Source organism: Podarcis vaucheri, assembly GCF_965113315.1.
Source record: "Podarcis vaucheri genome assembly, chromosome: 1".
Taxonomy (NCBI): Eukaryota; Metazoa; Chordata; class Lepidosauria; order Squamata; family Lacertidae; genus Podarcis; species Podarcis vaucheri.
Genome location: NC_138759.1, coordinates 95,907,725 through 95,920,935, shown reverse-complemented (window position 1 = coordinate 95,920,935; position 13,211 = coordinate 95,907,725). Strand labels below are relative to the sequence as shown.

At 44.7% G+C, this 13,211-nt stretch overlaps 1 protein-coding gene across 3 annotated transcripts in view; it reads left to right on the top strand.

Moving 5' to 3' along the window:
* The first annotated feature begins 1,635 nt into the window (after positions 1–1,635).
* The window catches only part of ZNF148 (zinc finger protein 148), a 38,588-nt gene continuing 27,012 nt past the window's right edge, over positions 1,636–13,211 (top strand). For all 3 annotated transcript variants that reach the window (XM_082235284.1, XM_082235285.1, XM_082235282.1), the window contains exon 1: positions 1,636–3,826. The gene's annotated coding sequence lies outside the window, so the exon portion shown is untranslated. The remainder of the gene's footprint in view (positions 3,827–13,211) is intronic.

The window sequence follows — 13,211 nt, the reverse complement described above, 5'->3', positions numbered from 1 at the left end:
ACGGCACTACCATAGTAGTATGTTGCTGAAGATCTTGGGAGTGTGGGAGAGCTGGGGAAGTATCAGAAACATTACAGACCTGCTGACATTTGTTCCAGTGCCTTCACCATAATTTCCCTGCAATTTAACTAACTACAGGCTGCCAAACAAATTTGAGAAAGGATTCCAGATGATGCAGCTTCGGAAAAAGGAGTGGCTTTTGTTGTGCTGGAGGCCTTTCATTCTATTTCTCATTAGAGGCAAAACTAGTCATGATGGTGGCAGGCTGTGTACTAAAACCAAGATCTGTCCCAGTCATGTAGAAAATGAGAGTCTGGAATTAACTGAAAAAGGATAACATGGGCTGAGAGATGCTAAAACTTTTTCTCCCACTGCCCCATAGCTTATTATCCACCAACCCTACAACCAGTGTGATTGGGACAGATGTAGGCTTAAACATCTCTGTTTAAACATCTTTTCTCCTTATGTCTAGCTTGGCTCTGAGGAATCTAAATTCCTTTTTAAAAGATGCAACAAAGGAAAGAAGCTGGAAGCAGAACACCATTTGTCAGCAAAGAGGCAGCGCCTGTAAAAAGTGGAACGTTCTATAAAAAGTATATTACACTTGAGTATACTATTATTTGCATATTCATGTGTCTCTTCTCTTTGTCTCCAGTACACTCTCCTCAGAAGGAACATCATCAAATAAAAGTCTGCCCTGGAACTTCCTAATACTCATGGATGTGGGGAGTATAAAATGCTGTCTATAAGTGCATCTACACTACTTCCTATGGAAAAGAGGGCATCTTTATTACATTCTCATCAATTGTTGCTCTCCTGTGTTTCATCAGTCTACCCAGAAAATTAGACTGCTGTGGAAGCAACAGCACAGCACTGCAATATCCAATATTTCCCATCTGTGTTAACAGGGAAGTAAAGTGGCCTTGATGTGTTAGTGATATTATTTCTTTGTTATTACCGTATTTTTCGCCCTATAGGACGAAGTTTTTCCCCTCCAAAAATGAAGGGGAAATGTGTGTGCGTCCTATGGGGCGAATGTAGGCTTTCGCTAAGCCTGGAGAGCGAGAGGGGTCGGTGCGCACGGACCCCTCTCGCTCTCCAGGCTTCAGGAAGCTGTCCGCAAGCCTTGGGAGCTCCGCGGGAGTTCCCGTCGGGCTCCCAAGGCTTGCGGATAGCAGCCTGCATCCTGAAGCCTGGGGCGCACTGCACAGCGCGCCCCGGGCTTCCTGCAGATATCGGGAAGCCCCACAAGCTCGGGTGACAGCGGGGAGGTGGAGCGCTGCCATCCTGCTATTCCCCGACCTGGTTTGGAGGCTGCGGTGGGGAGAAGTGCACTTCTCCCCACCGCCAGCCCCACAAGCTCGGGGGACAACGGGGAGGCGGAGCGCCGCCATCCCGCTGTTCTCTGACCTGGTTTGCAGAGTTGCCTGCATCCTGAAGAGAGATGCCTGCATCCCGAAGCCTTCGGGCAGATATCCGCAAGCCTGGGGAGACCAGCGCTACTTCCCGCCGGGCTCCCTAGGCTGGCGGATAGCAGCCTGTTCTGGGGGCTGGGGTCGGGGGAAGCTCGGGCTTCCCCCGCCCCAGCCCCGCGCCTGGGGGGGAAATAATTTTTTTTCTTTATTCCCCCCCCCATTTATATCTCATCTTTCCTCCCTCAAAGTAGTGTACATTGTTATCTACCTCTCCATTTTATCCTCATAACAATCCTGTGAGGTAAGTTAGGCTGGGTGTGACTGGCCCAAGGTCACACAGTAAGCTTCATTGGTGAGTAGGGATTTGAACCCCCGTCTCCTAGGTCCCAGACTAGCACTAATTTTACCTATTACCTTTCTGGTTGGGGCCATTTTATTTGCACAGCTTTTTGGCAATATTTAATTTGTATTTTTGACTACTTAAAAAAAAAAAAGAAATTGAGCAACAGCACACAAATGAAAAAATGCCTTAACTCAAATGTACAAAATGATTTTTAAAAGCCCAAACTGCCGTTTCAGTCTGTGCCGTTTTATCACTGTGTTTGTTTGCTTTTTCCATTTTACCCTTTTCATCTACTTTTTAACATAACTGAAGTAATTGTGCAGTGCCCCTGAAATGGAAAAAGTGCTTTGGTATGAATTTTTTAAATGTTTGGAAACAGATAATCAAAAAATGCTGAGTTCAGGTGAATTGCCCCTTTCCTGCCCATAAAGCTGCATCACACTTAGTAGTGTAGATGAAACACACAACACTTTTTAACCTAAAAATGTGAAAAGTCAATTCTGCATATATCTAACAGTGGGAGGATTACTGGGTAGCGTTAAGAGCCACCAGTCAGGAAGTACCCCATATGAGAAGTGCAATTTGTGTGTGTGTGGGGGGGGTTTAGGATTGCAGTCTAAGTATCTTATTGTTAGCTGCTTGCTTAGGATGAGTAACAGTTCTGGGCAAATTGCCTGTCAGAGTCACCAATCAATGTATATGTGCATAGATGGGCTGGTATATATTTTTTAATACTTGCAAAAATGCCATGAGTATAGATTGTAGGCGTTTTATATATATATATGTTGTCTCTTCAGCTTTGTAATGCAGCTTTCCGCAACTTGGTATCCACCAGAAGTATTAGACTGCAACTCAACCATCCAGGAACAAAGGCAATGCTGGGCGGAGCTGATGGGAGTTGTAGTGACAAACTTTTGGAGAGTAGCTCTAGCTCTAGCAGCATGATCTAAGCATGCTGTAGGGATTATGCAGGTGCTGGGAGGCCAAAATCTCACTGCAACACATCTGAATTCATCCTAGAAGGGGAAACTACCAGCTGTCTAGTCACTCACTACTGTATTGAGATGAACCTACCTGATCCATTAGATCAGTAACAGGCTTTGCTTTCTGGCTTACGGTTAGTGAAGACCAGATTGGTGGGCATCAGCAACAGGGCCTTTTCAGATGTGGCTCTGCAACTGCGGCTTTCTCTTTTTATAAATTATAAATTATTTCTGGCCAACTCTTCCATGATGATGCTGCTGCACTTTTTTGTTTGCCTTACCGTGTTCCAGCTATGGTTTTATTGTCAGTTTGGGGACATCGGGTGTGTGGAATAACCCAAGATAGGACTACCTAACACCCTTTAACCTTGTTCACCCGAATGCAGTTGTAGCATCTACTCCCTTCCTGCACTCTCTTCTGCACCTTTTAGGTAGGCCCCCTTGCTATTCTCTTCTCTCCCCACCTCCTTGATCTCCAAGTGCTGAATTTCAAGTCAGAAGTCCAAGCTGGCCTAGAAACCACACCGAGGAATCGAATTAGCCCTTGATGCTGGTGGCCGCAGTTCACTCAGAGATTTGGGATGGAGGGGCACAAGTCCTGGGGCTGAGACCTCCGAAGCCTTCCCCTTCCCTCCCTCGGCCTTCCACTACTCTGTTACTACTCCTCTCGCTCCTTCACCCACCTTCCCTTCAGGGGGAGAGAGCAGCAGCCCTGCTTCTGGTGGCGGGTTCGGATCCTGCGGGCGATTTCCCAAGCTGCACCGCGGCGGCGCTCTCTCTCGCTCGCTCTCTGTCTCGGCCCGTCGCTGTCACCGCCAGTAGGAGGCTGAGGCGGCTGCGCTTTCCCGACCGGCCTGCCGCCCGCCGCCGCTGCAGCAGCTTCTTGCAGGAAGGGAGCCATCGCTGCTGCTGCTTGCTGCTGCCGCCGCCATCATGGTGCCCGGGGCAGGAGCCGGAGCCGCGGCCTGGGGGCTCTGAGCCCCCCATCACCTCTTCTTCCCCCGCCGCCCTCGCCTTCCTCTGCCACCGTCGTCGTCATCGCGCCGCCGCCGCCGCCCTACTCTTTCCCCAGCTTCGGGCCGCCGGTAAGAATCCAGCCGCGGAGGGGACGGGAGGCGGGCCCGGGCTCCTTGGTGGGGCCTCGTCGCCTGAGCTGTGTGGCGGCCCCGCCAGGGAGGGGCGGGCGGAGGGAGACGCTTCGGGCCTGGAGCGGGTGGGTGGGTGGGTGGCGGTGCGAAGTGCGTGAGGCGAAAGGGGGCTGAGGGGAGAGTCCGGGCTCCTTCCCCCCCCCCGCCGCCTCCTTTCCAGATCCCGCTTGCACGGGGCCTTGCAACTGCTCGCCAGGAGGAGAGCTGGGATCTCGGGCGAGCGAGCGAGCAGGCCTCGCTGGGGCTCCGGTAGCCCTCCGAGCCCTTCGTAGGTCAGCAAAGGCAAAGGCAAAGGCAAAGGAGACAAGATATAGGCAAACAAAGGAGGAAGGGGGCTATGGGGGGAACGGGGGGGGGCGGGCAGATCTCCCCAGGGAGGCTTCCCAACTCCCCTACCCCCCTTCTTCTTTTTCTTCTTCCAAGGTGGCCTCCTTAAAAATAAAAAAAGGAGAAGAGAGCCTGGCAGACAAAGGGACTTGCAGGGATGACCGATCTACAGAAATGCACATTCCTAAACCTTTGGCCCACAGTGATTTCTTCCTCTCCCCTCTTTGCAGTTTTTATAACCTTGAGGGTTGGTTTTTTTTAAAAAAAATAAGAAGTCACATAGGCTACCCTTCAGATGCTTGACACTGGGACAGTCATGACTACAAAGGATGACCCCTTGCCATCAGCCCCTTGAACTACCTAACCCTGCGATTGACAGCCTGATTCAGAAGTGGCCAGCCCCAACTCTGGTTGCTTCCTGTTCCAGCAAGGGATCCCTAGGATTCCTGAAGACAGCCGGGCAAACATTAGAGACAAAGGGATTGACAGATCCCTATGAACAGGCATCTTCAACACCTAACAGGCAATTTTGTCCCGCTCTGAATGTTGCATTTTGATATAGATGGGTAGGTAAATCTCCTGCAGGACTTTCCCCCTTCCTCTTTCAGAATTGTTGCCGCAAGAGTAAGTCTCACAGAGACCCACATGCCCTGAATCTGAAGAGCCTGTAAATAGATATGCAGAACAGAGATATCTAGCTTCTTTTTCCTGTTCAGCAGGGGACTCCAGTCTCCTTAGAGACAGATTGTCAGAAACATAGATTATGGCTGCAGGCTTTTGCACACTTACATGAGAGTAAATGCCATTAATCCCAGTGGAATTTACTTCTGAGTAAGTAGAGCATCAGGCTGCACAAGACTGTCAGAACGTGAAATGCATCAGTTTCCAGATGCAGAGCAATCTTAAACCTCCCTTCCCTCGCTTCCAGTATAGGCCCATTTTCAGGTACTGAATTACGGAACTGAGACATGCACGCACAAACTGTCTACTTCCTACAACTACTGTTTGGATACATAACTTAGCCTAGCTCATACGCCTATGTGATAAGGATTTTGCAGTATACTGTTTGGGCTCATTTATTTGTAAATAGTTGTATATTAAGGTACATACCTTGTCATAAGGAGAGCATTGCTAAGTGGGCACCAAGGGGTATTTACTAAGAGTCAAGCTCATCATGACTAGGAAGATAAAACTGGGGTGCCACTATGGACCCAGAAATACACTTACTTCTAAGCTATAGAGATACTTGAACATCATCTACACACTTCCTGCTTCTTCTAGCATTGTGTATTTCTCCTTGGGAGTTCATGTGGAATGATTTCAGTAGAGATGCATGAATGGAAGATCTTGCATTGGAATTGGTCACCGCTATGAATTTCTATATAGGGGACGCGGGTGGCGCTGTGGGCTAAAGCCTCAGCGCCTAGGGCTTGCCGATCGAAAGGTCGGCGGTTCGAATCCCCGCGGCGGGGTGCGCTCCCGCTGCTCGGTCCCAGCGCCTGCCAACCTAGCAGTTCGAAAGCACCCCCGGGGGCAAGTAGATAAATAGGTACCGCTTACCAGCGGGAAGGTAAACGGCGTTCCGTGTGCGGCTCTGGCTCGCCAGAGCAGCGTTGTCACGCTGGCCACGTGACCCGGAAGTGTCTCCGGACAGCGCTGGCCCCCGGCCAATAAATGTGAGATGGGCGCACAAACCCCAGAGTCTGGCAAGACTGGCCCGTCGGGCAGGGGTACCTTTACCTTTACCTTATGAATTTCTGAGGAAAAGTTTGTCAGCAGTAGTTCTGGCTATCTGTCCAGAGATTGTCTCTAAAAAATTGTGTGATTGAACAATTCCAACCCAGAGGTTTTTATATTTATGCTTGTATGGGAATAATTTCAAAGTGTTCTCATAAAGAAATACATTGAAAATGGCCAACTCAGTTGTTGCTAAAACGTAGCCCAAATACATTTGCTTTCTTTCAGAAATGGTTGTGGAAAGGTCAGAAACATTCAGATCCAGACTTAAATGGTAGACTACATAAATATAATTGTAATCCAATATCTGAAAGCAGTATTGCCAGATCTGTGGCTATCTGCTACCTACCACAATTGAATCCACTATCCCATTCCCTCTTTAGTCTGGTTACATATTGTAAACAATATTTTGGAGTAAGTGCTTGTGGGGCATAAGAGAGATCATCAAAGCTTTCATTTACAAGTTGAGACACATACTGTAGATGAAAATTCAGTTTTAGATTTAAAGTTTTTCTAAAATGTAAGATTGTATTCATTTTCAACATAACAATGGGGCTAAAATATGTGAATTCAATAGATAGTTCCGTTTCAAGACAATTTTTGTGAGGCCTTCTTGCTCTGTGTCATTTTTAGAAGATTGGGGTCCAGTTATGTTGGATAACATTCCACCATGTTTTTTATAAGTGTCTACAAAAAAGAGAGAGACCTTTATAGAGTTTTAAAGGTACAATATCCTTTCTGTTGGTTATCTTCGTTATGTAACTAGTATTTTCTAGGTTAACTGTTGTTACTAATTTGAAGGACCTCAGTCTTTTTGGATTTTAATCTTCAATAACAATTGCTTTTTGTGGGACAGATAAATGTTGAACTGTCGGTAGAGATTTGGGAAAAGGCTTTCTTCCTTTTCAGAATAGAGAGTTGGGAGAGCTTGTTTTTTTACACAAATGCTGGCTGCGGTTCTGCCAGAGTTATCCACAAATAGGTTCCTCAGACTTCAGTAGGACTGGCAGATGTGCAACTTTGTGCAGGGTTGTAGCCTTGATATTTACTTAACTTTGAGAAGGGTTCATTCAGGCTGGGGCTTCTATTAAAATCTGTATGCAGAACTAGTTTACCAGTATTGAACAAACACTTGTGGCTGGCTATTTATTATAACACATCTTGCCCTGAATGTGAAAATGTGAGGCAGTGCTTTTGTTTGTTTTTGTTAAACATAGTTTTTGTCTTTGCAAGAAAACTGGGGTTTTTGCCTGTGACCATATATGATAGATAACCGTTAAAAAGATAGAGGAACTACCGTATTTTTTGCCCTATAGGACGCACCGGCCCATAGGACGCACCTAGATTTGGGGGGGGGGGACCAAGGAAAAAAAAATCCCCCCCCCAGGCGCGGGGCTGGGGCGGGGGAGGCTCGGGCTTCCCCCGACGCCAGCCCCCAGAACGGGACCCAGAGCCATGCCGAAGCTGCGTGCAGCTTTGGCATCGCTCTGGGAGCTTGCGAGGCTGGAGGAGGGGGAAGCCCTCCGCCAGCCTTCTAATCAAGTCGGGGGACAGCGCGAAAGGTGCGCTGCGCCTCCCGCTGTCCCCCGAGTTTGCGGGGCTGGCGACGGGGAGGAGCAGGCTTCTCCCCCCCGCCAGCCTTCTAATCAAGTCGGCACCCACCCCTCTCGCTCTCCAGGCTTCAGCGAAAGCCTGCATTCGCCCCATAGGACGCACACACATTTCCCCTTCATTTTTGGAGGGGAAAAAGTGCGTCCTATAGGGCGAAAAATACGGTATGTCCAATGTTGGTCCTGTTCAGAGTAAACCCTTGGATTGACATTGCTAACTTAGGTCCATTTACTTCAGTGCTTGTACTCTTAAATATAATGTACTTGGATACAGTCCAAAGTAACACGTTTTTGATAAATTATATACATTTAAACTGATACCTCTTCAAGTCATGTCTAAGTGATTAGAGGAACAATTAGGTAATGTAATTACTACTAAAGTTTCATAAACTGGGGTTTTGCTTAGGGTTTTTCTGTAAATAATCTCTTTATCATTCTGACTGCTTTGGTCTATGTAGCAGTAGATCAGATGATGATAGAAGGACACACTTTTAGGAGCTCTCATAATTCTGCAATTTGAATACAACTTAATAGAGAAGTGAAAAATACTGAACTTTACTTCTCTCTTTTCATGTATTGGAGATGATTATTGGATGCTTCATAATAATATCTGAAGAAGAAGAAAACCACAACTACAAATGTAGAGTTGGGATGTTATTTCTTTCTTTCACAAAAGGATTCTCTAATTTAAGATCAGTTGCAAACCTTTCAGAAGACAGGTTTTTCCTCCAACCAGCTATAGTAATGCTAGGGTTCCATTTTTTATTTTTTTTGTATAAGCACCTAATCATTCTTTAGAATTCAGTCAAAGCCTGCAAGGATTGAAAGTTAATATTTAGACTATTATTTAAAGAGTATCCTTCACACCACTGGGTAAAGAAAAAGTATGAAGTGATATCCATTGTGACAAAAGTGGTTCATTCCTTCTTCTTTTCCCACCTTGAAAGCACCTGCACCCTGCAACATGCTCAGGGGGTTCCCCAACTCACAGGAGTGTATTTGCAAGGTGCACAGGGAGCTGTGGGGGGGGGGGAGAAACGGACGTCCCACTGCATGTTGACATCGTTGAATGTTCACCATGGCCCCACCACTGAGAAACCATATAGAAAGTCATAAGCATGCAACAGGATGTGAAAGTACTACCCTTCAACAGGTGCATGGGAAAAATGGTTTGACACAGGTATGTTGGAACACTATGCATTTTTGAAATAGGAATATTGCCATTAAAACCTTAGTTTGCAAGGGGTGATGTTGTGCAATTTGGAAACTGCTCAGTCTACTCGGTTTGAAGAGATTATACTTTACTAGGGTCAAAGAGTGCCATTACCTTTCAAAATTGAATGAAGGGGATCAGTGTAAAATTGGCATCTTAGCCATTTTATCATTCTCTCTATTTGAGATTGTCAGTAAAGCAGTACATTATATCCTGTTTAACATGAACACCTAACTCTGGGTTCAAAGCAAGTAAACAGCCCCTAGCCATTTAAGAGAATTGATATCATTCATTGCTCATCATTATAGGTATATATACACATATTTCAACAGAGCTAAGAGCTAACATAACTCTCCAAAATACATAATGAGTGGAGGCCACATTTTCCTAAAATGGTTGTTTTCTGGTAGACTGTCTATCTAGCTTAATTTGAAATGTCAATTTTTTCATGACAAGAATCTCCCACACTTCTAAGAGCCATTGTTTCCTTGTGGGTTGCCTGGGATCCTTAAGTTGTCAAGCCATCAAGAATTTGGTTACAGCAAATAAAGCAACTAAAAGCTGCTAGGCCTTGATATACCAACTATATTATTAAATAGATCACATATCATTATAGCACTCTAGTGCAATATTTTATTTTTTGAGCAGTTTCACATTTGCACTGATTTTTGAATTTTGCAAAGCATTGCATTTGATTGGCCAGTTTCAATGAAATGTTATCAACAGGCGTTGCTAACTTGTGGGCTGTATGCAGGCTCCTAATAGAGTTTTGTTGACCCTCCCATAATTTGCAGTTTAATTTTTAAAAAAAACTCCTGTGGATCCTTGCTGTGATGTGTCAAAAGGTTTATTGTGGTCCTCCAAAGTTAACATTTTTTAAAAAATATCCCCCTAAAAAACCTGTTTTAAACTGACTGCTCCTGCGATACTGTAATGCCAGAAGGTTTCATGACCTCTCAAAAAATTGTCCCAAATTCCTCCCCCCATCACTCCCACAGCCTCCCCCACTGTGATTGCATGGTATGAAAAGTTTTTTTTTTCTGACCCCCAGGAGCCTCCAGAAGGTGTCCTTAAAAAGGGGGGAGGCTCACTTCCTTTTACAGTTCACCCACACTCAATTTTTCACTTTGGCCACATCCACTTTGACATTTGGTCTCCATGGATTAGTGTGGCCCTCAGCCTAAAAATGGTTAAACACCCTGGTTCACAACATTACTTTATTTTTGCCTTTTTTAAAAATGTAACATATAGTTTAATTTTCCTTGGATGATACTCATTTTTAAAAGATACCACAAACAATGCACCTAGGCTGCTAGTATTAAAATTGGCATATGGTGATAAAAGTACTCTTTAAATGTTAGAATTGCAGAATTTGATGTGATGGAAGATAGTAATTTTGGTAAAATGTAGGACCACCACCCATTCATCAGCAACCTGAGGACCCCATCAGTCCAGGTGGAAGTATTTTGTAGAGACCATGTTGTAGAACTGCTGATTCCACATGACTCAAGCAAGAAACCCAAGTCAACTTAATGATGAGAACTTTGGAAGTACAGGTATAAATATCCTGGCCCTCCTTTCTTTTTGTTAGCCAAGGCAATCAGACTTTCTAATAGGTGCTTACCTGCTTTAAAGGTGTTGCACACAACTTTTATATAAAAGACCAAATACACAAATAGTATCTGTGTGGGAGAAACCCACTTATCCTTAAAATAGCAAATGAGCTCACAGAAGAATGATTATACTCTAGAACACCAAAGATACACACTTTTCTCAAAGTATCTACTCCATCTGTAGTCTTTTGGCTGTTATCCAACAGAGAAAGTCTTATAAAATGTATAATCTTACTGGAAGTCCCTGCCCAGATCATTAGTACTGCTGTTTGTCTTGGTTGTTATTTATTTGAGTTAATGCCGCAACCTATGAAATCTGGAGGTTTACAAAAGTGAAATGCAACAGGCAAGCTGGAGGCTTCAGTGGGACTTTGCACCTGATCAAATGAGCTGTTCTTTGAGCATGGTAGCTTACACAATTGTTTCCAGTGCAACTGCCCAATTGACCCCTGACTTGCTGCTGTTGTTCCTTTACCAGTGCTCCACTTGTCGCTCCTGCACAGGAGATACCCAGCGTTGCAGCAGTGGATGTGTGGGGCTTCCTGTTTCCCTCCTCCCCAAAATATCCATTCAGTCTGCCCCAGAACAGATTTTGGGGGTGTGCGAGGAGCTGCAGGGGGAAAGGGAGGAGGAGGGGAGCCCCATGGTGCAAACAGAGATTCGTTGTGCAAGCAGGTTGACACCTTGAATGCTGTCCCAGGAATTAATATGCACAAGTTTCTGAAATGGGATTATTGCATGCATCTATATTGGAATTGCTTTTAGCTGTTTCAATTGTTTTTGTTTGTGTGTTTGGTGTCCTGGCCCTTTTGGTAGGAAAGGTGGCTATAAAATAATAATAATAATAATAATAATAATAATAATAATAATAATAATAATAATAATAATAATTATTATTATTATTATTATTATTATTATTATTATTATTATTATTATTATTAATACCCTGCCTATCTGGCTGGGTTTCCCCAGCCACTCTGGCCGGCTTCCAACAAAACACTAAAATGCAATAACCTGTTAAACATTAAAAGCTTCCCTAAACAGGGAGGGCTGCCTTCAGATGTCTTCTAAAAGTTTGGTAGTTATTTTTCTCTTTGACATCTGATGGGAGGGCGTTCCACAGGGCGGGTGCCACTACCGAGAAGGCCCTCTGCCTGGTTCCCTGTAACTTGGCTTCTCGTAGTGAGGGAACCGCCAGAAGTCCCTGGCGATGAGTATGGAGTCCTTGCTTTCAATTCTAGTCAATGGATTAGCCCATGGTCAAATGTTCCCTTAAGGCAAAAATGCCCAGTGCAGTTGGTAATTTAACTCTGTTGCATTGCGATGTCACTGGATAGAAAAAAGCAGGGCTAAATACTCCTCATCCCGTTCTCCTTGCACATAGCATGAAGTAAGCCAGTTTTAAATCAATAGCACCACATGAACAAAGAGAAATAATAATTTTATATTTTAGAGTAATAATGTTGGGAACATTACAGCACAGATAGCCAACATGGTGCCCTACGGATGTTTGTTAATTTATCAAGAAAAAATCTTTAATTGCTTTATATTGAAAATGATTCAAAGCAGAAATATAATATATTCACAATCAAAAAGAGACATTTAAAAGCCTTTTTGTGTGTGGATTACATAGTCCCCATTCCACCAAGCAGCATGACCAGTGGTCAGGGTGATGGGAATTGTAATTCAGCCACATCTGGAGGGTACTGCGCTGGCTAGCTCTGCATTACAGATTCAACACATGCAAATCTGCAGAGCTCCAGTCTTTTTGTTGCAGAATACAAGCTATGATATTGTGGTTCCGTCACTCAGCTCTGAATGGCTGCATCTAAACATTTGAAAGACACTGATCTTGTTGAACTTTCTGCTTCACCAGTGCTGTGGAGTTAAATGGCATTGCTTCAGTCTTTGAATTTGCTCATGTGCCACAGGAGAAATTCTCCAAGTGGCAGCTCAATTCTATTCCCTCTTGTTGCTGTGATAGCAAAGTTTTGTGCCACAAAAGCTGCGGTGGCATGCAGAGCAGAGTAAGGGAACAGTCCTCTGCTTCGAGTTCCTTGCTGGCACAAGGATGTACCGGTGTTAGGAAATGTCTTTGCAGGGACCTCTCTTTCCATCTTGAAAACCTCATTGCCCAGTGCTTCTGTGATGTGAAGGGGATTTTCTCCTCTGCTTGAGTGGTAATGCCAATGGCTTTCAGTGCTTTTCCAGAGTGCGAGTCTAGCTCCTGGTTAGCAAGTGGAACTAGCATTCACCCTTCTTTCCAGTTGTCTCTATGCGCAGAGTATCAGACTCTTAGAAGCGTATCATTATCAGACTCTAAACTCAGTATCAGACTCTAAACTCTTTCTGAAGTTTACTATACAGCGGAAAGTAGCAGCCAAGCATACTAGGACTCAATTTCTTGACTTTAAGAAAGCCGACTTCATAAAACTTAGGGAAGTGCTGGGTGAGATCCCATGGACAGCAATACTAAAAGGAAAGGGAGTTCATGATGGCTGGGAGTTTGTTAAGAGGGAGATAGTAAAAGCACAACGTCAGGCAATACCAATGAGACGGAAACATGGAAGGTGCCTAAAGAAGCCAGGGTGGCTATCTAAAGAACTTTTAACTGAATTAAGATTAAAAAAGGATGTGTACAAAAAATGGAAAAGGGGGGAAACCACCAAAGAGGAATTCAAACAAATAGCCAGCACGTGTAGACACAAAGTCAGAAAAGCTAAAGCACAGAATGAACTCAGGCTTGCTAGAGAGGTTAAAAGCAACAAAAAAGGCTTTTATGGGTATGTTCGTAGCAAAAGGAAGAACAAAGAAACAGTGGG